Source organism: Zingiber officinale, chromosome 2A, assembly GCF_018446385.1.
Source record: "Zingiber officinale cultivar Zhangliang chromosome 2A, Zo_v1.1, whole genome shotgun sequence".
Classification (NCBI taxonomy): domain Eukaryota; kingdom Viridiplantae; phylum Streptophyta; class Magnoliopsida; order Zingiberales; family Zingiberaceae; genus Zingiber; species Zingiber officinale.
This window is the reverse complement of record NC_055988.1, coordinates 15088990-15114739: the sequence shown is the minus strand read 5'-3', so window position 1 is coordinate 15114739 and position 25750 is coordinate 15088990. Positions and strand designations below refer to the sequence as shown.

At 36.9% G+C, this 25750-nt stretch overlaps 1 long non-coding RNA gene across 2 annotated transcripts; it reads right to left on the bottom strand.

Moving 5' to 3' along the window:
• Positions 1–4692: 4692 nt before the first annotated feature.
• On the bottom strand, positions 4693–7411 carry LOC122040815. 2 transcript variants are annotated; one of them, XR_006128728.1, is made up of 3 exons: positions 6681–7401; positions 6221–6517; positions 4693–6136 (listed from the first exon to the last, which is right to left on the bottom strand). It is a non-coding gene; the product is annotated as an uncharacterized LOC122040815 (long non-coding RNA). The 2 variants fall into 2 exon arrangements; XR_006128727.1 differs by having other exon boundaries at positions 6221–7411.
• Positions 7412–25750: the final 18339 nt, after the last annotated feature.

The window sequence follows — 25750 nt, the reverse complement described above, 5'->3', positions numbered from 1 at the left end:
TTAAAATTTATTTGAAAAGTCTTTCAAAATCATTTTCAAAATCTTTCAAAATCATTTTAAAAAAATCTTTTAAAACTTAATTTCAAAATTATTTTAAAATTTATTTGAAAAATCTTTTTTAAAAAAAACATTTCAAAATCTTTTAAAATTTATTTGTAGATTCTTTTAAAATTTATTTCAAAAATTGTTTCAAAATCATTTAAAAATCTATTTCAAAAATCTATTTCAAAAATCTTTCAAAATTATTTGAAAAATATTTCAAAATCATTTCAAAATCATTTTAAAATTATTTCAAAACATTTTAAAATCTATTTCAAAAATATTTCAAAATCATTTTAAAAATCTTTTAAAATTTCAAAATTATTTGAAAAATCTTTCAAAATCATTTCAAAATTTTTTAAAATCCTTCAAAATCACTTTCAAAATCATTTTCAAAATCTTTCATTTCAAAATCTTTTAAACTTAATTTCAAAATTATTTTCAAAATCATTTCAAAATTATTTTAAAAATCTTTTAAAACTTCTTTTTTTTAATTTATTTGAAAAGTCTTTCAAAATCATTTTCAAAATCTTTCAAAATCATTTTAAAAAATCTTTTAAAACTTAATTTCAAAATTATTTTAAAATTTATTTGAAAAATCTTTTTAAAAAACATTTCAAAATCTTTTAAAATTTATTTGTAAATTCTTTTAAAATTTATTTCAAAATCTTTTAAAAATCTATTTCAAAAATCTTTCAAAATTATTTCAAAATCTTTTAAAAATCTATTTCAAAAATCTTTCAAAATTATTTCAAAATCATTTTAAAATTATTTCTTTTTAAAACTATTTCAAAAATCTTTTAAAATTATTTCAAAATCTTTTAAAAATCTATTTCAAAAATCTTTCAAAATTATTTCAAAATCATTTTAAAAATCTATTTCAAAAATCTTTCAAAATTATTTCAAAATCTTTTAAAAATCTATTTCAAAAATCTTTTAAAATTATTTCAAAATCTTTTAAAAATCTATTTCGAAAATCTTTCAAAATTATTTCAAAATCAATTTAAAATCTTTTCAAAATCATTTTAAAAATCTTTTCAAAATCATTGTAAAAATCTTTCAAAATCATTGTAAAATCTTTCAAAATCATTTCAAAAATCTTTCAAAATCATTTTAAAATCATTTCAAAATCATTTTAAAATCATTTTAAAAATCTTTTCAAAATTCTTTTAAAATCTTTTCAAAATCATTTTTAAAATCTTTTAAAATATTTGAAAAATCATTTCAAAATCATTTTAAAATTATTCAAAATCTTTTAAAAATTTATTTCAAAAATCTTTGAAAAATCATTTCAAAATCATTTTAAACTTAATTTCAAAAATCTTTGAAAAATCATTTCTAAATCATTTTAAAATTATTTCAAAATCTTTGAAAAATCATTCCAAAATCATTTAAACTTTTTCAAAATATTAATCAATTAATTTCAGAATATTATTCAATTAATCTCAAAATATTAAAAGGGTTTAAAAATCTTTTCTTCTCAAATCATAATATGACTGCAAATGTTAACTCCAATTAATTTTCACTATAGTCTTCAAGTTTAATATTTACTAATTTGAAATTCAAACTTACATTTTCAATAATCCTAATTGACAAAGTTTATTTTATCTGACACTTACTCATACGCCAAACATGCCTGAAAACCTAGAATGGGTGAGATGAAAAATTCATTATATTTTTGGACTCTAAGACTCTAGGACTCATTATAGGGATTCATGTTTGCATTAGTTAAGGGGGAGTGAACGGAGTCAAACTAATTATCTAGTTTCTATTGAAGAGCTTTTCAAATTTAAATAAATATCTTTTGAAAAAACTTTTCAAATAGAAATATTTAGATTTAGCATGCTTGTAATTTAGGGCTCTGATACCTAATCAAATCAAATTTAAAATTTAATTAACTTGACTCATACTTGGACTTAACGACAAACTGAATTTAACTTAACTAAACATTTAGCTACTCCCTCTTTGCTAACAAAAGACTTTAAACTAAATATCTTTCAAACTTGAGAATGTTTTTAAGCTAAAATACTTAAAACTTTAGCTATATTTTCTAACTTTTACATCTTTTCAAAATCACCCTTGAAGACTCCTTCAAAAGTCAAGTTTGCAAAAGGCTTAGCTAAGTGATTTCTATAACAATAAAAATTAAAAGCTAAGTCAATGTTTCAAAAGAAAATTTATTATTTTTTAACTTTTATTTCACTTAGCAAAAAGTTAAACAATGAAAATTAATTATAACAAAGCTAAGTGTTATAAAAGCTATTTCAAATTTTTCTAAGTATTACTAGTGTTTAAAAATTTCAGATTTTTTTAAAAAGGTGATAAATTTTCAAATCTTGTCTACTCTTATCCCTCTTTAAAAAGTTAAGCATCAAACTAACTTGCTCTTCTGAAAAATTCAAACTTCTTTCACACTGGTATATTTTGATATATGGCAAAGGGGGAGAGTAGGAAAATTCAAAAGTAGGAAAATTCAAAAAACAAAAAGGAGGGCTTTTATTAAGGGGGAGTTTAGTATTACAAAGTTAAAAGTTTCCAGCTTAACTATGCTTGCATTTAAAGTTTACTTACTTAAGCTTGGTTAAAGCTTAATGCATCTATTTGTTATCGCATGTTTTTCTCTTAACTTTGAATTTGGGTTGCCATAATCAAAAAAGGGGAGATTGTTGGTGCGGGAAGCATCCGACGATTAAACCCGAGTTTTGATAATGGCAAAGGATTCAAAGTTAAGGGGTTTTGTGATCTGACAGCTTTGTTGAGTATTTCAGGAAAGTCCTAACTGCGGTTAGGCAGGTGAAAACCCTAGGGGGTGGTAACCCTAGGTCCTAGGGGGTGGTAACCCTAGGTGGAGAAAAGTCCTAGCTGCGGTTAGGCAAAGGGAAAAACCCTAGGGGTGGTAACCCTAGGTCATAGGGGGTGGTAACCCTATGCGGAAAGTCTTGGCAGGTCGATGGCTTCAGGCAAAAGTCCTAGGGGGTGGTAACCCTAGGTGGAAAGTCCTGGTGTCGCGAACCAGGTGAAAGACTGGACTAGCCGGGAAGCGGATGTCCAGCAGAAAGTCCGGAAGCGTCGAGTGCTGAGCAAAAGTCCAGTCGATCTGGAGGATCGCACTGGCAGCAGGTAAATCTCCTGAGTGGAGTAGGTGAGGACGCGTTCCCCGTAGAGGGAACAATAGGCGTCGGGTCGACCTAAGGTTTCCGGTCGGAAATCTGAAGTCAGACTCGGACAGTCCGGAGACTGTCATAATATTCTTTATACTGTTGTTTTATGCTAACTTTGTGTTGCAGGATATTGTTTGGGACTAACATATCTTGTAGGTACAAAATAATGATGTTTTCCCTCGATGAACAGTGTCCGAGGCGCCTCCATGGAGCTTGGAGGCGCCTCGGGTGCAAAACCTGAAGCTGGCTGCGAAGTGGAGCTGGAGGCGCCTTCATAGGGATTGAAGGCGCCTTGCACCATTGAAGGCGCCTTGGAGCTTTGATGAAGGCGCCTTCAGGTTAGGATAAGCAGCAGTCAGCGGAGGTTATCACAGCGCAGGAACAGGGATAAATTTTGGGGTTCAAGGCGCCTTAACTGGCACTGGAGGCGCCTTGAACGTCCAATAAAAGGACATCTCGACCAGCAGCTCAATAGAACTCCTTCCAAGTGAACTATCTGCTACAAGCTGCCTACGAGACGATCCCGAAGTGCTGCAACGATACCCCGACAACCCGGAGCTTCAGATTTAGTCCTTTGTTGTCGGTATAATCTTTTACTACTTTGAATTGTAATTAGTTTGTAATAGTTTTTACGAGCTTATAGTTGTTGCCCACGGAAAGCGATCAAGGATCGCGGGCCTTCGAGTAGGAGTCGATCAAGGCTCCGAACGAAGTAAATCCTCCTGTCTCTGTGTGCTTGCTTTCTTATTTTCCACTGCGTTTTAATTACTCGAGTGTTTTCCGAAAAACGAAATAGCCACGAGTGCTATTCACCCCCCCTTCTAGCACGTCTCGATCCAACACATCAGAGCTTGCACTATAAGCATAAACTAAATAAATACATCAAGAATAGGAGAAAGAAGAAGTTTTAAGTAAATTAAATCATTTTATATTATTTCATAATAAGCTTAAAGAAGAAGCTTTAAGCTTCATATCATAATAAATGCTATCACATTTTGTATTATTTCAGCCTTCTAGAACCCTTTTTTAATTTTTAGAATAAGAGAATAAATTGCCTCTTATCAAATGTGAACTTTGACTCATGGGATTGGTAAGTCCTTCCCGAATATTGTCGGTTCCCAGTTTTGTTAAGCAAGGTAATTGACACGTCTCATGGATTCAAGGCTTTCCAGACGAGTAAAGCATTCCTCCACGAATTCAATGTGCTCAGCCCATGGAGACATTCTATATCCATAAATCTACCCATTTTGACCATAATTGAGCTGTAACAATTTAATCCATAAACAAAGATTATGCCATTAATCAATAAAAAAAAAGAGCTATATATCGGTGCAACAGGATCAGCAAGAAGGGATAAATTATTTAAAAAATTAAATAAAAATCTTTTCCATTCTTTCAACTCTAATTAAAAACAACTATAATAATAAATGAAAATAACAACTTTACTTGATTACAACCTAAGTGGTTATTAATCCAAAACAAATAAAAGCACTAAAAGAAAATCTCCTTTGTTGAAAACGGAGAAGCATCTTACATTCGTTGAAAAGCTCAGACAGTTGCTAGGAAATAGATAAAGGAAATGATTACAAGAATTGTTATCTATTTCCTAGATCCAAGAGTATTTTTATAGCTCTTGAAAAATCTTATCTGTGGTTTGAAGGTGTCTTCCATAGGATTGGAAGACGCCTTTAATGTCTTCGTACTGTTCATTAAAGGCGTCTTCCAGCCATGGAAGGCGCCTTCCACAGTGAAAGTGCAAGGGTGCCTTCAATTCACTTTGAAGGTGCCTCTAGCAGCAACTCCAGCCTCCTTTCGCTCTTCTGCTGCTCCAATCATCTAGGTGATCGTGATCATCCAAAATAGGGCTCATCCGAATTCATTTTTCGACCTTCTCCTCGAGCAGACTTCTATTCTGGCTCCTTGTCCCTCAGAATGTCGCGCATGCCCTTCTCATCCACCGATGTACTTTTCTGCAGTACCTCGTCTCTCGGATGCACCGATCCCGTCGGCGCCCTTCCCGTGCCATCCTTCTCTCTAGTTACATCTTCCGCTCGACTTTTTGTGTTCCTAAGCTCCTATACACTTAGATACAAGAATCAAAAATAACAAGACTTAACTTAACCTTGTTGATGATATTAAAATTATCACAGAATTTTAACACTATATATATACATTAATGAATGTTGAAGAGACAAAATGCCTCTATATTCAGGTTTTGGGGGAAAACGTGCCGTTAGGAATAAAAGGCAGCATATAAGTCATACTGTGTAGTATGACATATTATAGAACCAAAACTCTCCCAGCACGACACCACATTATATTGGAGAAAACGTTAACTAAACAACAACTGTTACATAACTAGCAGCCTTGTATGTAAAAAAAAATACATGAATAATTTAAGTAATAATTGATGAGATATTATATATGAGAGAAGATAGCATGGCCCATATGCCAGTATTGTGATGGAATAGAGAAAAAATAGTCCACTATTTTCTGTTAAAGAAAATATAACAATTGTGAGAGAATGGTATTGGCCAGAGCTTGTTTACAAAATATGTGGCATCTCAAGAATTTGAATTTTACATTAGTAAAAAGGGATATAATGTGCTTTCACTCTAAAAGAGAGTTATCATCTATACAAATGCCTGCTATGAGAGTGAATTTTAATTGGAGTGCCTCTGCAGGAAATATCATAATAAATACTTTTTAAAAGTTTAGAATACAAAGAACAAGCTATAAACTTCATATATGTATTGAGAAATAAGAAGGAAATACAAAAGGTAGAATAAATCATGATACTTAAAGTCAAATCATCAGGTTTTGAGATGAGCAAGTGATCATGGTCCAACTGCACGGATCAACAGAAGTCTGGTCCTAGTTCTCCAGAACATTATGAGGATCCTCTATAGAAGCTTTGAAGCCCATAAGAGCTTGCACTACAAGCAGAAACCAAATAAATACATCGAAAATAGGAGAAAGAAGAAGCTTTAAGCAAATTAAATCATTTGTGCTTGTTTTACCTTCAAAGTTAACACCTTTTGGGGATAACACAACAATTGAGGTTATCCAGGACCAGTGGAAGTGCACCCAAAAACCCAGAAACTTATAGCTTTTCCCTTCCATTGATCTCAGAGTCTAACAACAAGTGAACTAGAACAAATAGAGAGTGGCGTTTCAAGGCTTGCAGGAACAACTTAAAAGGTACTAGTACAAGGAATCATTGGTGAGTTTACTTTCCTTTGCTTTGTTTTAGTAGGCTTCGCTTTTGAAATGCCTCGCTATAATGTGTAACAATAAGCTATCATGATTCATGAAGACTTGAAAGCAGGTGGTAGAACAAACATATCAGTAAGATTGCAAAAAAATGAATAATAATGATTCCAAATAGAACATCAGTAAGATTGCAAAAAAAAAGCAAAATATAACAATAACAACAATAAAGTTCAAGAACCAGAACAAGTAAAGTAGAGAGAAGCATACCCTAGACTATGGATGTTGAACTCCAGAACTGAAGATCCTCTACATATCTATTCCAAAATCAAGGGCTAGCAAGTCAACCATACCATCATATGAATGACAAAATCCCTAGGAGCGACTAGCGGGATTTGACATTCTTCCAGGAGAGGCAGTGGCAGCGGCTGCACGACATGATCAAGCCGGCAGAAGACACTAGTGGCAATCGCAGCAGCAGACGGGAGGAAGAGAAGAAGATTAGGGATTTAAAGAAGGGTTGTAGTAGCATACAAGATGACACCAGTGGCAGTTGCAGCTGTATATGGGAGGCAGTTGCGCTAGTGCGAGGGGTCACCTCAGCATCAAGGGTGAATGAGACAAAGAGATGGGTTGATCTACCATGGTTGATCGCCTCAGCGCCGGGATCTGCACTTGACGAAGGTGGGGTCGAAGAGATTGGGTAGTGTGAAGGAAGCATGAATGAGGCAAAGGAGGTGAAGAGATTAGGGCATTTGCTATTTGACGAATAGGTGAAGGAATAAGGCCAGGAAATTTTGCTCGTGGTCTTGGCGGAGAGGAGTTCAGAGGAGAGGTTCGCGAAGAGGGGTTCGCCGAAGAGGGCAAGAGATGAGGAGACAAGTACGTACGCGTGAGAGGGATTCAGGAGGAGAAGACTATGCATGATAGGGGTTAGGCAAGAGAGATCTGAGAGAAAGGTGGGTGCCAAGTGAAATCTAGGCTCTTCTACTCTTTAGATGCATCCAACAGTTCAGATTATCCTAGATTTAGATGAGGGCTTAACAATAGATAATATTTTTTAAAAAAAACATTGTCTTTGACTCACAAAAATCACTAATAGATAACAGTTTTAAAAAAAAAACATTGTCTATTAGTTAGAAAATAAAGACATAGACAACATTTTTTAATAAAAATGTTGTTAAAAAAAAAAAATCTTTTGATAAAAAGCGTTGTCTTTTAAGTGTTGTGTATTCACTTTTTCCTTGTAGCGGATGTTCACAAACCGCAACATCTTTCCGGGGATGTTCCCAAGTGAGGATATTCCTGAGTTGTAATTTTTTGTAGGATGTTCCTGGGCAAGGATGTTCCCAAGCTGCAATGTCTTTTCATGGATGTTTCTGAGCGGGGATATTCTAAAATTACAACATCTTTTCGGGAATGTTCCCAAGCTGTAGCGTCTTTTCCACTGCCTTGGTACTTCTTTTTTATCATGTCTCTAGTCATCTGGCTTGGACTTACCTGGGCACATTATCTAAATCAAAAACCTAGGGGAGATTGCAAGACATATCAATCGTCATCATTTGTTCTTCTGACTGTACTCGATTTACAGTCTTTATGGAATTAAAATTTTATTACTTTACAATAGTTGTGTACTTGCGATTTTTACACATTAGTGGTGTTGGTTAGTCCTAGGAAAATCGTACCGGTTCCACTGTACAAAAATTTTGTACAAGTGTTGAACCTTTCCTTAAATAACTTATTGTGTTCTTTAGAAGTTAAATTAGGAATCACAGACAGAACTTAACATCATTGATTCCAAATTTAACTTATCTGTTCTTGATGGTTTAGATTTGGATCGCAAGCAGAACTTAACACTATTGATCCAAATCCACCTATGTTATTAATTCCATTAAATATTAATTTCCAAAATTGTCTTCCAGGACTGCATGGCGAGGCACATGGTCTTCTTGGAAATGGGAGCAACCACCACCGCCTAGACAAAGTCTTTTAAGGAAAGCTAATATTTAATTTCCTTAAATAACTCTAGGTTAACCAAAAGGAACAATCGAATCACAAATTAGAAAAATAAAACAAAAGAAACACAAATTCGAAACAAATCCGAAAACTCTAGAACCATATGCCTCTTGTGTTTGGTATTTCCAAAAATAACTACACAAAGAAAACTAATATGATGCGAAAAATAATTACTAGTTATACCTTTCTTTGTAAGCAAATAACCTCTTGATCTTCTACCGTATTCGTCTTCTTATCCCGGATGTTGTGTAGGCAACGATCTACCGAGATGAGAATCCACCTAAGCCACCTTCTTCTCCAAGCAAGATTCGGCCACCTTAATTCTCCAAGAGAAGTAGAGGTCCGGCCACCACCACCAAGCTCCAAGGGATGCAAGAAACAAAACCTCCTTTCTCTCCTTCTTCTCCTAGCTAGAACCGGCCACCATCAAGAGCTCCAAGAGGGGATAAAACCGACCACTAAAGAAGAAGAGAAGAGGAGAAGGAGAACCTCTAGGGCCGGCCACACCAAAGAGAAAAAGAGAGGAAGAAAAGAATAGAGTTGTTCCCCATGAAGACACCTCTACCCTCTCTTTTATAATCCTTATGTAACGATCCAATTTTCCTCATTAGGAGTCCTAAAAGTGCTTTTAAAATCTAGAAATGCTTTAGAAAAATTCTAGAGATTTTTAGGAATTTTTAGAGTATTTTTATGGAATTTTTGGAGGTCGTTTGGTATTTTTACCAAAAGAAAGGAGTTGTGACAAAAAATGTCCAAGCCGAGGCTCGAACCGGCAACCCCTGACCCGAGCAAAACCCGACTAACCAACTGGGATAGCAGTTGTTACTTGAACAAATAAAGGAAGAGATTTATTTAAGTAATAGAAATTAATAACAAAGAAATAAATTGGAGAAAAACGGGTGCGGCTGAGAATCGAAGCCCAGACCCGCGGTTTCGAGCAAAACCCAACGGACCAACTGTTCCGCGATTATTTCGTGAACAGAAAAGAACCAGTAATATAGTTTAGTTATAAAAGGACAAGTTAAAGAGAGGGTTAAGTTATATTCTTTTCTCTCCCGTGACCTAATTCCTTCGACCTTCCCTCTCTCGCGACCTAAGCTTTCCCGACCCCGATTCTTCGAGCGGCGCTATTTTGTGCTCGGGCGAAGACGAAGCCAAGAAAGGGTTTCTCTCCGGCAGCCGGTGAGGGGCAAGTCCCGGGAGCTCTTCATCGAATAGGGACTCTCCTGTCGAGGAAAATCCGTGGGCTCGAAGGGGCGGCCGAAGATTTGCGATCTCAAGCTCGCCGAAGCCCTAGAAGCTTTCTTCCGGCTGTGAGTTCAAGAACACGAGGTAAGTCGCTACTCACCTGCAGTAAGAGTAGTTCCGAGATTTCATCTTGTGATGTTTCCTGGATTTTCGTGTGTTAGTGCATGATCTTGTTTTGTGCCGAGTTTATGCTTGCTGGAAACTTGTGACAGATTTATAAATGCTGAAATCTCGTGTTCAGATTTATGTCTGCTAGAATTTTTTGTAAACAACTTTAGGTAGTGCTGGAAAATTCACCATGATCACTTGTGTATGAATGGAAGCTGATTTGAGAGGGTTCATGGGTTTTGAGTTGGCTCTGAATTGGTGAATTGAGTTCGGATGATGTCTTGTTTATTTAAACTATACTTGAATTCAGAGCATATTCAGAGACTTTAAATTGTCCTCAAAGTGATTTCCTTTTTAGTATGATAGCTGTGAATTTTGAATAGAATTAGGAAGACTGTGAATTGTTTTGTAAATACATGGTCAATTATTATGCATTATGTTGCAAGCCTAATTCTTCCAGTAGCCATGGATTTCCAGGGAAAGGAATAGGAGTAGGTGTGCAAAGCGATTTTGAAGAAGTCCTTTAGTTTTCATGGGGTTTCAATTTGTCTTTTGATTCCAGATTTGGGAGGTTTCTGATTGTTTCTGACCAAAGTTGCTTTGTTCTGCCGTAGGGGATTAGATATGCTCTTTAGCCTTGCAGTTTGTATAGATATGTTCTTTACATGATATGCTGTCAGATTGTGTTTGTATAGAATTGAGGAAGTCTTGCAGTTTAGAATTGAGGAAGTCTTTAGGCATGCATTCTGGATTGATCTTCAAAAGAATAGACAACTACATTTGATGAAGATTCAAGTTGGTTTGTTCTTCAAAGGATGACATTCTTCTTGATTAATATCTTCATCCTTAATTCTCTTTTAAACTGGACAATTGAGAAAATGGATAGAATTGGATTCCAATATTCATATTTGGACAAGCAATTAATTAGAAGAGAGATTCAATATCTAAAATTACGCTACAGACAATGAGAAGATATCATGCGTTAGATTGAGGGATGATTTGGCATCTACTTGAGAAGAAGAAATGAGCTTATCTAGACCTTGCGTTATTAATTGATCAACCTACTGTTAGACCCATTTTGTTATTAATTCCTTAACATGCCATGTTAGGTTGTTTAGTGGTGTAGATTAGTAATTTAGTACAGATTTCTGTTAAGCCTTAGTGCAGATTTCTGTTAGGCCTTAGTGCAGATTTTTGTTAAGCTTAGTATGCAGATTTCTATTAAGCTAGTATGCAGATTTCTGTTAAGTTAGTATGCAGATTTTTATTGAGCTAGTATGCAGATTTCTGTTAAGCTATTATGCAGATTTTTATTAAGCTAGTATGCAGATTTCTATTAAGCATTAGTGCAGATTTTTGATAAGTATTGTATGTGCAGATTTCTTTTGTATTCTATGCATGATTGTGTGTTACATAGTTAGTTTCATTCATAGATGCACACGAAAGATACCCTAACAGTATTTTGGGTTTAAGAAAAGTATAAGAAAAATAAAGAAAAGTATAAGAAAGATAAAGAAAAGCATAAGAAAGATAAAGAAAAGAAAGAAAAGGCCGAGGCCTTAAGTAGATCCCAAAGTCAAGACTTTAGGGATTTTTGGCACACAAGGTGCCTATTAAAATGCCAAGGCATTTAAAGAAGAAGTAATTAAGATTATAAGTATTTTACTTTTAAGAAGAGGCTAGTACCCGACTTCCGAGGTTGTCGTTAAACAAATCCAGGTGTCCAATTCCGAGGTCTTGGCCCTGGTAGACCGAGGTCTGCTCTTTTAGGATTGGTGGCTCGCTACCCCAACCTATTAGGGAACGCGCATAAGATGGTACTACGCCTGGGCCCAAGAAGAAGTTGATTATTATTTTGAAGTATTATAAGTATGAGTTTTTGAACAAGTAAAACGAGTTTTACATAAACATAAAGTATTAAAGACTAAGTTAGAACAAATGAAATAAGGTTCATATGGTTCCAAAAATCAGTAAGTTTAGTTCCTTATTCTACCATGTTTATCTAGTAGATGAGTAGTTTTCATGTTTACCTATTAGATGAGCAGCATGATTAACTATTAGAATTACATGAGTAGATTCCTTAGCTTTTCTTTGCTATTAGTTTGACATGAGCGGTTATGTTTATGCTTTATTTCTTTTTAGAGCATATAGTTTCTAGTTCTTTTCGTATACATGCACATTCGTGATTTTGTGAGTTAGATAGCGCTTACTAAGCAAATTTTGCTTATAGACTACACTTCCTCTTACTGCAGATAAAGGAAAAGAAAAGATTTAGCAAGGAAGGCGACAAGGTGGCGCAGATGGTGTGTGATGCCAGGACAATGGAAGCCTTGAGACTTAGTTTAAGAATTTACCAAGATTGCCATTTATTAAGAATGTATTAGATGAGTCATTTAGTCTTCCGCTGTTAGTTAATTGTATGTTTTTATTTTGTTTCCGCTATTCATTACTTGCATGATTTGATTTCATTAAACTGCGTTGTGATGTTATTCCTTTTGTGTGTTTGAGATGTGTTCCAGCCGCCAGTGGCTGTGTATATTATGTTATGTATTAATGATTATGGTCACCGGTACAGGGGAGACTCTGCCAGAATTTTTCGGTAGGGTTTCTTCAAGGATTTTAATCATACCGGTTAAGTAGAGTTAGTAGTTAAGTAACGGTCATCCTTTGAGAGTAGTAGTAGTAAGAAGGGTGGTCGTTACACCTTGGCCTTGGCAAATAAGGAAATTTAAATAAAAACTTCCTTAATTCTTTTGCCATGAAAAAGAAAATTTATTTTATTTAAAAATCAATTCCCTTTTCATTATTATAATGGCTGGCCACAACCAAATCTCCAAGCAAATAAAATTTTAAACACAAATTAAAATTTCCTTATTTGCTTCCGGAAATTTTATAAAAAAAATTCTCCAATAATTTTTCCCTTCATGGTGGATTATAAAAAGGAAATTTTATAAATTAAAATCATTCTTTTAAACATGTGGATAATTTCCAAAAAGGAAAGTTATCTTTAAAAATTAAAATCTCCTTTCAATCTATAAATAAGGAAAGATATCAAATCTTTTCTTAATCTCTAGTTGAAATTTATAAAAGAGATATTTAATTTTTAAACTCTCTTTTAAATAATGAACATGGTTAAAAAAAAGTTTTCTTAAAATTAAAATCTATCTTTCAATCTATAAATAAGGAAAGATTTCAAATCTTTTTTTATCTTTTGTAGAAAGCTATAAAAGGAAAGATTTAAATTTCAAATTCTCTTTTAAAACCATGATATCCACATAAGAAATAATTTTAATAAAAAATCCTTTTTATTTTCTAGTGGCCAGCCACCTAAATTTAGCTTCACCATTAGTTTTGGTCGGCCCTAGCTTGGGCTCCAAGCTAGCTTGGACGGCCACCTTAAGGTGGGTAGAAAGGTGAGTATAGGTGGGTATAAATCTCTATATACAAGAGGCTTCAATAGGGACCAAGAGGAGAAATTGGTTTTGGTCTCCCGATGAAATTAAGCTTTCCATGTTCACCCCGAACACACAACTTAACTTCATCAATAAAAATTCATACCACTAAAGAATTATTATTGAACTACCGCACCAATCCCAAATTACATTTTGGGCTCCTTCTTATTATGAGTGTGTTAATCTCCCTGTGTTTAAGATGTCGAATGCCCACTAATTAAATGAGTTACTAACAACTCACTTAATTAATATCTTAGTTCCAAGAGTAGTACCACTCAACCTTATCGTCATGTCGGACTAAGTCCACCTGCAGGGTTTAACATGACAATCCTTATGAGCTCCTCTTGGGGACATTATCAACCTAGATCACTAGGAAACAGTTTCCTTTATAATCAACAACACACACTATAAGTGATATCATTCCCAACTTATCGGGCTTATTGATTTATCGAACTAAATCTCACCCATTGATAAATTAAAGAAATAAATATCAAATATATGTGCTTGTTATTATATTAGGATTAAGAGCACACACTTCCATAATAACTGAGGTCTTTGTTCCTTTATAAAGTCAGTATAAAAAGAAACAACCTCTAATGGTCCTACTCAATACACTCTAAGTGTACTAGTGTAATTATATAGTTAAGATAAACTAATACCTAATTACACTACTGTTAGAGTGTATACTAAAAGCCTAGCTTTTGTAAACATTTATTTGTAGAAATAAAAGAATCACATTGGTCAATATCTGCATTTATTTATTACATGTATTTGTTCAATTAATTTATATAGTAGACAACATGGAGTGTGGTGTCACACTCAGAAGATCATATTGTCGGTTCTCTATAAATTATAAATAGTTGTTCGCGACTAAGATGGAAAGGAACAAACTATCAGAATAGTCGTAGTGTAATTAAGTATTAGTTTATCTTGACTAATAAATTACACTGATACACTTTAAGTGTATTGAGTAGGATCATTTAGGTAAGTTCTTTTTGTACTGACTTAGTAAAAGAACTAAATCTTAGTTATTATGGAAGTGTGTGCTCTTAATCCTAATATAATAACAAACACATATATTTAATATTTATTTCTTTGATTTATCAAAGGGTGAGGTTTAGCTCGATAAATCAATATGCCCGATAAGTTGGGAAATGATATTACCTATAGTGTGTGTTGTTGATTATAGAAGGAATCTGTGTCCTAGTTATCTAGGATGAGAATGTCCCCAAGAAGAGCTCATAAGGATTGCCATGTTAAACCCTGCAGTTGGACCTAGTCCGACATGACAATAAAGTTGAGTGGTACTACTCTTGGAGCTAGATATTAATTAACTGAGTTGTCACTAACTTACTTAATTAGTGGACATTCGTAATCTTAAACATAGGGAGACTAACATACTCATGATAAGAAGGAGCCCATAATGTAATTTGGGATTGGTGCGGTAGTGCGGTAATAACTCTCTAGTGGAATGAGTTGTTATCAATGAACTTGAGTTGTGTGTTTGGGGCGAGCACGGGATACTCAAGCTCATCCGAAGGCCAAAACCAATTTCTCCTCTAGGTCCCTGTCGTAGCCTCATTATAGCCTCAAGTCCATCCAAATGTAAGGCTCTTCTTGGTGTCCAAGAAGGGGGTTGGACCATTGCTTGGTGACCAAGCAATGGCCGACCATATCCTCTTCTAGGGGCCGGCCCTATAGCTTGGTGACCAAGCTTGTAGGGGCCGGCCAATATTAATTCAAATAGGAGGGTTGTTTTGAATTTTTTAAAATCTTCTCTTTGTAGAAAATTATAAGTTTTAAAAGAGAGATTTTAATTTTTAAAACTTTCCTTATTTGAATTTCCCCACATGTTTTAATAGAGAGTTTTAAAAGTTTTAAAACTTTCCTTTTTTAATCATTCTCATGGTTTAAGAAAAAAAAGGGAGATAAGTTTTAAAATTAAAATTTTCTATCCTCATGTTAAAAAAGGAAATTTTATAAGAGAGAGTTTTTAAATTTAAAACATGATTTTAATTTTTAGAAACTTTCCTTTTTTAACTCCTACTTTAGGAAAGAGAGCTTGTAAAATTTTATAAGAGTTTTTCTTGTAAAATTTTATAAAAATAAAATTCCTTTTTCCACTTGATGAGGTGGTCGGCCACCTTGCTTGGTGCCCAAGCAAGTGGCCGACCATATTAAATTATTTAAAATCATCACAAAATTAAATTTGGTGATTGATTCAATCAAGAGGAAAGAAAAGGAAAAATAAAAAGGAAAAAGGAAAAACTCTTGGATGATTTTATTTTTTGTAAAAGGTTTTTCCTTATTTGCCTTGGGCAAGTAATATAAAAGAAGGGGTGAGGAGGCTTCATGAGACACAATTCTTATTCTTTTGCTTGAGTGATCTCTTATTCATGAGACACAATTCTTTTGCTTGAGTAATCTTAAACACAGGGAGACTAACATACTCATGATAAGAAGGAGCTCATAATGTAATTTGGGATTAGTGCGGTAATAACTCTCTAGTGGAATGAGTTGTTATCGATGAACTTGAGTTGTGTATTCGGGGCGAGCACGGGATACTCAAGCTCATCGGAAGGCCAAAACTAATTTCTCCTCTAGGTTCCTGTCGTAGCCTCATTATAGCCTCAAGTTCATCCAAATGTAAGGCTCTTCTTGGTGTCCGAGAAGGGGGCCGGACCATTGCTTGGTGACCAAGCAATGGCCGGCCACATCCTCTTATAGGGACCGACCCTATAGCTTGGTGGCCAAGCTTGTAGGGGCCGACCAATATTAATTCAAATAGGAGGATTGTTTTGAATTTTTTAAAATCTTCTCTTTGTAGAAAATTATAAGTTTTAAAAAAGAGATTTTAATTTTTAAAACTTTCCTTATTTGAATTTGGCCACATGTTTTAATAGAGAGTTTTAAAACTTTCCTTTTTTTAACCATCCTCATGGTTTAAGAAAAAAAAGGGAGATAAGTTTTAAAATTAAAATTTTCTATCCTCATGTTAAAAAAAAATATTTATAAGAGAGAGTTTTTAAATTTAAAACATGGTTTTAATTTTTAGAAACTTTTCTTTTTTAACTCCTACTTTAGGAAAGAGAGCTTGTAAAATTTTATAAGAGTTTTTCTTGTAAAATTTTATAAAAAATAAAATTCCTTTTTCCCCTTGATGAGGTGGCCGGCCACTTGCTTGGGCACCAAGCAAGGTGGACGGCCATATTAAATTATTTAAAATCATCATAAAATTAAATTTGGTGATTGATTCAATCAAGAGGAAAGAAAAGGAAAAATAAAAAGGAAAAAGGAAAAACTCTTGGTTGATTTTATTTTTTGTAAAAGGTTTTTCCTTATTTGCCTTGGGCAAGTAATATAAAAGAAGGGGTAAGGGGGCTTCATGAGACACAACTCTTATTCTTTTTCTTGGGTGATCTCTTGGTGGCCGGCCCTCTCCCTTCTCCTTTTCCCTTTGCTCTCTTCTCCTTGGTGGTGGTGGTGGCCGAATTCTAGAGGAAGAGGAAGGACTCTCTTTGGGTGGTGATCATCTTGGAGGATCATCGCCCACACGACGTCCAAGGCGAGACGAGGAATACGGCAGAAGATCTCGAGGTCATTAGCTTACAAAGAGAAGGTATAATTAGCAATTGTTTTCCGCATCATGCTAGTTTTTCTCTTTGTAAGAATTCTAAATACAAGAGGCAATTAGATCTAGTTTAATCGAATTTATTTTTCGATTTTGTGTTTTCTTCTTTTTCGAATTTGTGATTTGATTGTTCTTTTTGGTTAACCGAGAGTTATTTAAGGAAATAAATATTAGCTTTCCTTAAAAGGCTTTGCCTAGGCGGTGGTGGTTGCTCCCATATCCAAGAAGGTCATGTGCCTCGCCATGTAGTCCTGGAAGTCAATTTTGGAAATTAATATTTATGGAATTAATAACTTAGGTAGATTTGAATCAATAGTGTCAAGTTCCACTTGCGATTTAAATCTAAACCATTAAGAACAGATAAGTTAAATTTGGAATCAATGATGTTAAGTTCCGTCTGCGATTCCTTATTTAATTTCTAAAGAACACAATAGGTTATTTAAGGAAAGGTTCGACACTTATACAAAAATTTTTGTACAGTGGAACTGGTACATTTTCCTAAGATTAACCAACAATTGGTATCAGAGCTAGGGTTTGCCTCTGTGTATTTTTAGAATTCAAATAGGTTATGCACATGTCATACATAATTTAGATAGGAAAATAGTAGGATGTGCTAACTCTTTGGTTGCAGGCTCCAACTATTATGGCTTATTGATATTGTGTGTGATTGGACCCTTGGACATGTCAAGGGCATTATTTGTGTGCATGATTGTATGTATAAAATACAGCAGGAGCTGTATTATTTTTATAATTTTATTTTTGTTCGATCTAGAATACATGTACATCCCCTCGTGGAATATAGGATCGATATATGTAAAATTCTATTTTTGTCGCGGATTGGATTCTTGCGAGGCGAGGTACTTTTGGAGCACCAGAGGCGCAGCGGAATAAGAAGCAAGAAGGATGCGACAACTAGACCCGATGGCGGTGGCTAAAGATGGCAGCAGTTAGGGTTGGAGCATACTGAAGACAGTGATGGAAAAGGCCATAATAGTTGGAAAATTAATTTCCAAATTTATTGCTTTTATTTACTGTGATGTTTATATGCATGTGATTTATGCTAGGATAGGTTAAAAATCCTCAATTTTAAATAACTAAGTGGGAGAGAGATTTTAATAAATCCCATGGTCTCCATTACTGGTTTGTAAGTGATGCAACAAGCCTGCGTGTTGGCTCTGAGTGTCTCCCTCCACAATGGATGGGTTTGTTGCGGATCACTAGATAAAACTTCCTTTTATGGATGGTTATAGGAAATTATTTAGGAGCGTGTGATCTTCTCCAACTGAATGGGCACAAGCCTATTTAATGGACTTAGTATCAAGTAATGGTATACACTTAGACGCATTCAATAGTATCCTCCCCAACGGAGTCACTGATATTGTTTTGTGTGACCAAAGTGAAACCAACTGTTAATTTTATTTGTCATAAAGTTAGGATGACAAGATAATAAAATTAATGGGTCACACCCTCCTCTTACAAATGTTGAATTTGTATACGTCCACACTAACGTGGCATGCAATATTCACGATGATTTGAGGTGTTGGTTAATTTAAAATAGTATTATTTGAGGAATCAATATTATTTTAAATTTAGAGTCTTGACCAAAGTTTATTTTTGTGATTCTTAGGATGACTTTCAACCCACTAGCCATTATACTGAAAGAGAACAAACTTACTGGTCCAAACTATTTTGACTGGAAAAGAAACCTAGACATTATTCTTACTGCTGAAAACTATAAGTTTGTACTGACTAAGGCTTGCTCTAATGCACCTGACGGTGACTCTACCCCAGAGGAAATTGAGTATCATAAGAAATGGGTAAAAGCTGATGAGATGGCGCGGTGTTACATTTTAGCATCAATGTCAAATGTATTGCAACATCAGCATCAAGATTTACCAACAGCTTATGATATAATGAACAATCTCAAAGAACTCTTTGGGCACCAGAGTCGGACTGCTAGGCAAGAGGCAATGAGAAAGCTAATGACAGCCATCATGTCTGAGGGGACACCCGTAAGGGATCATATCCTCAAAATGATGGCCTATCTGAACGAAATACAAGTTCTTGGAGGAGAAATCGATGGGGAAACCCAGGTCGATATAATTCTCCAAATGCTACCCATAAGTTTTGAGCAGTTCCGCCTGAACTATAACATGAACAAAAGAGAGTATACGTTGGCGGAACTTCTGACAGAATGTCACGCCCCGGAGGAGTCCCTGTCCGAAGAAATTTCGGCAGCACCTCCCCTATACGGCGGACAATCTGAAACTTTCTACATACACAATATACATCAGCCACAGGCGGCTGGAATATATACACACAACCACGCAGTTATATATATATCATCAGCCCACTCGGCTGGAACAAAACCAAAACACAAAGACTGCTAGCCGGCTAGGCTTACACAACCAATAACAAATACAAAATACCACATATCAACATCAACCCTCCAAAAACAAAATCGGAGTACAGAGCTAAACAAACTGATACATAAACAAATAAAACATACGTGAAACTGATAAGTCTTCTGATGTGACGTGGGGACCAGCAGACAGGATATTCCAAGCGACACCAAAACCAACTTGGTATCTGAAAAAGATAGTATCAACGGGGGTGAGTTCAACAACTCAGCGAATACCAATGGACATGAGTAGTAAGATATATCTAACAGCAACAAACATGGAATACAGCTTCCTAATCATATATAGGGAATACGCAAAACTGAAAGGTAACTGAGGAAACTGTACTCACCAGGAACTCCTATCCAGACAAAAGGGTCGTCAAACCGAAAGTGTCAATAATCCTGTATGCAGGTCAAAAGTATGTATCCAACCAAAATGCAGCAACCAAATGCAGCAAACACAATCATAAAAATATAAATGCATCAATGCATATGATGCTAATGATGCGTCCTGGTCACCCCTGACGCCAGTCAGTTATCTCACACACAAATGGTGAGACCGAGTGGGTAGGGCTGTGACAACCGTGCACTCTGTCGTCACTACTCCTGATGAGTGACCGAGTGGACGGGATGCTGTCGGAGTACTCCTGTCCTGTGACCCCAAATCATAAATGGGGGAGCTCAATGCTCTCATCTCCCGGTACACGATGACGGGGAGGTATCTCTGCCGGCTACCACGCTGAGTCACCTGACCAACGGAGCCAAACAGAGTCCACCGTCTGCCGGCTACTACGCTGCTACACTAAATGCCAGCGGAGCCAAACAGAGCGGAACTGTCTGCCGGCTACCACGCTGAGTCCTCAGACCAACGGAGCCAAACAGCAGAACCGCCACACACCTGTCTGATATACCACTAATCCATGAGTGGTGGTGTGTGCAGTACATGTAACTGGCGATGTGCTCAACCATAGTAGAGCCGACAATCGCGCAGCATGCAATCATGATGCATGACACTAAGCATGGTCATAAACTGATCAACATAACCATATCCATATGTATAAAATGAGTACGGTAAAAATCGATGGTCACATACCAAGATCTAGAGTACACAGGTCAGATAGAATATCAAAAACCTATGTCCTGAACATAATAAGTATGGAATGTCCCGATCAGCATAAAGAAAAATCCATATATACATAATATGGGTACCACAGTATCAGTATGTCAAATCCACGGATCTAGGGTATACTGGTCCTCTATGGTATAACAACCTAGATCCTAAACATATCCCCTTCCATAGCATATGTACCTACAATATGCACAGATCAAAACCACAAGATCTAGGTACACGAATCATATATGATATACCAATAGAAATACACAATCCAAGCATGGCATAAAAACCTAAGTATCAGATAATTTGGATATACATGTCAGAAACAAAAATCAGAGTCTAACCCTAACCTCAGTAAAGCATGGTATGTCACTCTAGAAACTAAGATACTCATGGCAATAAGGTACTCATGGCAACAAATCACGAGATATAAGTACGGATACTTCACAGGTGACAAATCTAACATGCTATGGATATCAAACAGTGGCATACCAAAGGCAAACATATTCATTGCTTGTAGTTATAAAATACTATGCATATCCAATGACAATATTATAAAAGATAAGTCAAGAGGTACCCGCCTCTAATGTAGATCGTGTGCCCTCTAACCAGAGCTCTTGACTCAAATCGGAACCCTGAAATAAATATACAATCAATCACTTAGGTTTATCATAGACCAGATAATGCAAGCAAAATCTCAATAAACCCAACCTAACAATCTCATCCTTTTCTTCCAAAAAAATCCACCCAACACTTGATAATCATTTTCTGTTAATATAATTCACCTTAACAATTCCTCAAGTAAATGATTACCAATGAATCTAAATCTGTAACTAAACTCCAATCATACAGCAAAAGATTTGCTGAAACCCTAATCCTCAGTACAAAAACTCACCTCAACAGATGAATTGTGGTTGATCCACAATTGAAGAGCTGCAACTATATGCTGGACAAGGACACCTCAGCTCGAAAACCACCTTGCTGGATTCTCCCCTTCTCTTCAATCGTCAGTGCTGATCACAGATCCAGCGAAGAAGAACCAACCTCACCTACTGCCTCCTAGATCACCGCTAGGGCATGGTATGTCCTCGTCGGCGACGAATAGAGAGGCAGATCGGACAATTGTCGGTGAAGACAATAGTTGTCCCTTCACCCAACGGCTGGTACCGAGAAGAGCACTGTTCCGTGCGGCCTCAGGTGGTGGCAGCGCTCGGTGCTAAGGCAAAAGAGAAGGTGGCTGCCGGCACTAAGACAGAGGGTGGAGGTCGGCGAAGCAGACTCGGCGGTGGCACGAACAAGACCACCCTGTGCAGAGGTGCGACATCGAAGGGGAGTGTCGGCGCATTCCTGATCTTCCCAAATCTAGGGCTCGACCTCGGCGGCGACTCGGGCACAGGCCGGCGATGTGCGAATGCAGGGAAAAAAAAGAGTTGATCGGCTCTTGCTTGGCTCTCGTCGGCCGGCGAGAATGGCGTCGACAGGCGGAGACAAGGGATCGACGTCGGGGTCTTAGGGCTCGGGCAGAAGGTGGCAGATGCTCCGCGTGTGGTTTGCGCCGCGCAGAGAAGAGGAGACGACGTCAAGACTTAGGGCACGCGTGAGGTGAAAAACGAAGGAAAAGAGAAAACAGGAAAAGGAATTAATAAAAAAAATAAAACTTTTCCTCACTTAAATGGGGTGGCCTAAACAGGCTTTCCCGTGGCCCAAATTTATCCCCATAAACTCGTCCATACGGTCTCCGAAAAATTCCAGAAAAATTTCTAAAAAAATTCAGAAAATTCCCTTATTATTATTTGCCCTCTTATGGTATTTTACATTCTCCCCCACTAATAAAAATTTGGTCCCCAAATTTTGTTATCCACCATCAGCAAATACTAATAACAGATATAAAGTATAAATACTGAACGGTAAACAAATCACATACCTCAAGTGAAAAGATGGGGATATCGAGCTCGGCTAGTATCCTCGAGCTCCCAAGTAGCCTCGTCATCCGAATGATGCTGCCATCCGACTTTAACCAGCCGGATAGTCATGTTCCGCAACTGACGCTCTTTCCGGTCGAAAAATCTGTACCGGAACCTCCTCGTAGGTAACGCCAGGCTGAAAAGGAACTGAGATATCTGTCAGTACATGTGTCGAGTCGGATATATACCTCATCAACATAGACACATAGAATACGTCGTGAACGCCCGCCAAAGCTGGTGGTAGCGCTAAACGATAAGCTACCGCTCCAACTCTTTCCAAGATCTGGAAAGGTTCATTGTATCGCAGGCTAGCTTACCTCGGAGGCCAATCCCTTCACCCCTTTCGTGGGTGAAATTCACAGAAATGCATGGTCGCAAATGGAGAACTCTAAAAGTCTCCGACTCCGGTCAGCATAACTCTTCTGGCAAACTCTACCAATGACAAATAGTCCTCCCAACTGTTTCCAAAATCCAATACACACGATCTCAGCAAATCCTCTAGAGTCTAAATGGTCCGCTGCGACTATCTATCTTTCTGAGGATGGAAAAACTGTACTGAAACAGAGCTGCGTGCCCAAGGTCTGCTGCAGACTCTGTCAAAACCGAGACGTGAATCGGGGTCTCTATCTGAAATAATAATCAACGGAACACCACGTGATCGGATGATCTCCTGGCAAAACAGATCTACCAATCGATCCAGGAAATCTGTCCTCCGATTAGCTACAACTTGCGCGGATTTGGGTAATTGATCAAAGATTACCCAAATCGCATCATGGTCTCATCATGTCCTCGGCAAACTCACCACAAAGTCCATAGTAATATGTTCCGATTTCCACTCAGGAATAGGAATCGCTAAAATAAGCCGACAAATCTCTAATGCTCGGCCTTCACTTGTTGACAGACAAGACATCTAGCTACAAAATCCGCAATGTCTCCCTTCATGTCGTTCCACCAATAGAAACACCTCAAATTCTGGGTACATACGGGTACCACCAGGGTGGACAGCAAATCATGAGCGATGAGCCTCTGGAAGTAACTTCTGTAAGACCGGATGAGACCGAAATACGCAAAATCTGTCTCAAAAGTGTATAACACCCTCCTCGTCTCGTGTGAACTCGGTCTACTGCTGGAAGCTATCTAGCTGCAAATAAACTGCAAATACTGATCAGCAGCCTAGGGCTCTCGGATCCTCGTCCTAATCGACAACTAAGCAGCCATGGTAACAAGAATACCCTGCTCTGTCTGTAGCCACAACTCGGTGGCAAGCCAAAGTCACTCTAGACTTCCGGCTAAGTGCGTCGACAACCACATTAGCTTTTCCTGGGTGATAGCTAATGGTACAATCAAAATCTTTTAGGAACACTATCCATCTTCCCTGTCGGAGATTAGATTCCTTCTAAGTAAACCGATATTTGAGACTCTTATGGTCAGTGAGAATCTCAAATGTAACGTCATATAAACATTGTCACCAAATCTTCATGGCAAAAATAATGGCGACTAGCTCCAGATCATATACAGGGTAGTTCTTCTCATGCTCCTTCAACCACCGAGAAACATAGAAGACTATTCTGTCATGCTGGATCAGAACAGCGCCAAATCCTGTAGAGATGCGTCGGTATAAAGCACGAATCTGTCCTCTCCAAAAGGAAAAACCAAAATCGGAGCCAACACTAGTCTCCGCCTCAGCTCCTAGAAGCTGGTCTTGCAATCCTCAGTCCAAGTGAACTTCACACCTTTCCTGGTAAGGCGTGTAAGTAGCATAACTATGCGAAAGAAACCCTCGACGAAAGGTCTGTAATATCCTGCCAGTCCCAAGGACTGCGGATCTCCTGCACTAATTTCGGCTGCTCCCAACGGTAACAACCTCTATCTCCTGTGGAACCACGGTACACTCCTACTGGTGACCGTGTGTCCCAAACATTATCACATAAGACAATCCAAATCAGCACTACTGATAATCACATATAGATATTCTCGTCGAATCATCTCTAGATCTATGCAAAGGTGGTGCACGTGACTCACCTCGGATCCGAAATAGATCACCATATCGTCAACAAAGACAATGGAAACCAATCTAAACATCCTAGGAATACTCATATCATCGAGTCCATGATAACATCTAGGCTCTGTAAGCCCTAATGATAAAACCAAAATACATAATGTTCGTATCACAGACATTCTTAACCATAAGATCCTCAACAATAAATTGATCTGATCACCAACGATTAGATCCTCCAGTGTGAGAGCAATGCTCCATCACACACAACACCACATATGTGGGAGCAACGCTCTACCACAAGAAATCCTCAATATGTAGGAGTAACACTCTACTACAAATAATTCGTAACATATATCTACAATAAATATGGGAGCAATGCTCCACTACAAGTAATCCGCAATATGTGGGAGCATCGCTCCACCACAGAACAATCCCTAAATATGTGGGAGCTACGATCTACCACAACAATCCAGAATATGTGGGAGCTACGCTCTACCACAAACGATCCATAACATGTGGGAGCTACGCTCTACCACAACAATACATAAGTGCATGCCCAAAGCACCTAACTATCTAGCTAGAGACCGCACGAGATCTCTCTACCATAGATCACTGTGGGTAGCCTAGGGTATAACCACCCAGTAAGCATCAAATCCATAGTCAACTCTATCATCCTCCTAGTGGGTCGGTCACCCACTAATGGGAGAATTAATTGACAGGTAAAACAATCAATATCATAATGTAGACATTTAATACCATACATCTGACACACGTGCACACACAACATATGTATGATCGACATAATCCTCTAATTATTGTACACCTAACATATACACAACTCAGGTATATTCAGTATAATACCTCCAACATCACATACCGTACACGTGTGCTTAAATCAACGTAGGTATAATCGACAATATACCTCCAATTATACTCACCCCATATATACATACACCTTGAGTATGATCAACATAATACTTCCAACCGATCAAGATAGACACGAGTGCACTCACTAATCATATATAATCAACAAAATACCTCAAATACTACACCAAACACAAGTGCACATATCACGTCACAGATTTAAATCGATAAGATACATCAAGTATGTAAATCAGACACGTACAGCTAACTACATAGCTATAATCCACAAGAGACCTACAATAACCATATTTAGATGGGAATACCCTCACTATCCACAAATGAACTATCCATCATGGAACTCCTTCAACTCATAACAATCATATGTACACTTTATAAAGATATGAATAATTAACCTATTTGACCCAATCAACCTGATATTCTGAAACGGTAGGGTCACCTTCTAAGTTATCCAACTAGGTACATACAGTCTAAAAAAAATAAAGTACCCATAGAATAGGATACATCGATCCTCTGTAGACTGAC